Source organism: Nycticebus coucang, chromosome 1, assembly GCF_027406575.1.
Source record: "Nycticebus coucang isolate mNycCou1 chromosome 1, mNycCou1.pri, whole genome shotgun sequence".
NCBI classification, from domain to species: Eukaryota; Metazoa; Chordata; class Mammalia; order Primates; family Lorisidae; genus Nycticebus; species Nycticebus coucang.
Window position 1 is genome coordinate 43,127,649 of NC_069780.1, and position 2,082 is coordinate 43,129,730.

Below are 2,082 nucleotides of genomic sequence, written 5' to 3' on the forward strand. Positions count from 1 at the left end.
AAATCTTGTGTAGATTTGCAAATAGCCTGAAATTTAAACTAATTTTTTTAACCCACGTATAGGTCCATCAGAAATGAATAGAAACCTTACTGCCCCCCTAGTGTTTGAGCATAGTCTCTGGTCATTGATTGATTACAAGTTTTGTTGGCTCAAGAATGATAAAATTGGCATAAAAGTGATCAAATAAATAAATAGATAAAATGGAGCAGAGAAATCAGCAGTGATAATGAACCATAACTTTCTAAATAAAAAAAGGGACTGAATATTCATAGATTTGGATACTTAATGTTGTTAAAATAAAAATCATCCCCATATGGGTTGATAGTATCTACACAATCCTTATCAAACTTCCAGCAAGGCCCCTTTTTTGTTTTTTTGTTCATTTGGTTTTTGAGTATATCAATGAGCTGATCATAAATTGATATCAAAATGCAAAAAACCCAAACCAGCAAAAAATTTAGTACTAAAACAAAGTTTGAGAATTTATACTTCATTATTTCAAGTTACTGTTATATAATGCTGCAGCTATCAAGAGAGTATTGTGTGGCATAAGAATAGGTAAACATATAGATTGGTGGGACAGAATCCAGAAGTGTATCCTTCCATTACGGCCAAACAATTTTCATAGAGTTTCTAGGAAAACTCAATATGGGAAAGAGTCAAATATCTAAATGTGTGTTATAACTTGAAAACTTCTAGAAAAAATTAGAGGAAGAAATCTTTGGAAATTTGGTTAAGCAAACTGTTCTTAATTCATAACAAAATTTTGATAAATTTATGTATATCCATTTTTCAAATGTGCTTTAATAGACATAATTAGAAAAATTAAAAGACATTACTACTTGAAAACCATGTATTTGATAAAGGACTTATGTTTGGAGTATATAAGAGTATTTTATAACTCTTTATCATGTAAGTGTTTTACAACTCATATCATTAGAAAAACAAGCCAAACAAAACCTGGGAAAAATATTTGAATTAGCATTTTACCAAAGAAAGATATGTGAATGGCTAGCTAATAAGCATATGAAAGATGCTCACCACTTTTGGCAATTTATGAAATATAAATTAAAATCTCATTGAGATACCATTTTGCTCTTGCAGGAATGGGGATGTTAAAAAACACAAATAATAATGATTATTGGCCATAACTTGGAAAAACTGCAAGCCTCATACATTGTTGTTTGAAATATATAAAATATAAAATGATATTTGGAAAATATTTTCACAATTTCTTAAAAGTTAGACATAAATTTTTTCACTTCTTTTTTTTTTTTTTTGGAAAAAATAAATTATTTAATAAACAATGCTGGGACAAGTAGTTATCCAGTGAGGCAGAGAAAGTTAGATCTTTTCCTTATTCCACAGAAAATAAATTTTAAACTTTTAGAAGAAAACACAAGAGAAAGTCTTAATGACATCAGGAGACAAGAGGTTTTTGTTTTTTTTCATACTGTTTCTTTCTAATGAATTGACCATTACATTTCCAACGTTCTGAAATGGCCAACAGACCATAGAAAGATAATTCTTTAGGCTCCTGCTTGAAACCAACAGCTTCAGCAAACTGCTGGCCTTGATTCAGGGCCAATAATTTTTTCACTTCTAGAAGTCTACTACAGCTATTTTCACTTCTAGAAGTCTACTCATAGAAAATAAAAAATAGCTGGAGCTGAGAGCAGTGGATCACGCCAGTAATCCCAGCACTCTGGAACTGAGATGGGTGGATTTCTTGATTTCATGGGTTTGAGACTAGCCTGAACAAAAGCCTCTCTGTCTCTAAAAATAGCCCAGCATTTGGTGGGCACTTTAGTTTCAGCTCCTTGGGAGGCTGAGGTAAGGGGATCTCTTGAGTCCAAGACTTTGAGGTTGCTGTGAGCTATGATGCCACAGTTCTCTACCAGAGGGTGACAAAGTAAGAGTCTGTCTCAAATAAACAAACAAATAAATAAATAAATAAAATAGAAACACTTGTCTATGTAAAAAGTTGTACATAATCTTAATAAAAACAATATTCATAATAGCCAATATTTAAAGTGATCCAAATGTTTCTTTAATAGTGAATGGATAAACAAAGGATGGTAT

The 2,082-nt window shown here is 31.3% G+C and overlaps 1 non-coding gene across 1 annotated transcript; it reads right to left on the reverse strand.

The window, feature by feature from the left end:
• Positions 1 to 1,451: 1,451 nt before the first annotated feature.
• On the reverse strand, positions 1,452 to 1,588 carry LOC128593258 (small nucleolar RNA SNORA2/SNORA34 family). Its single transcript, XR_008382304.1, has one exon. It is a non-coding gene; the product is annotated as a small nucleolar RNA SNORA2/SNORA34 family (small nucleolar RNA).
• Between the last annotated feature and the right edge of the window lie 494 nt (positions 1,589 to 2,082).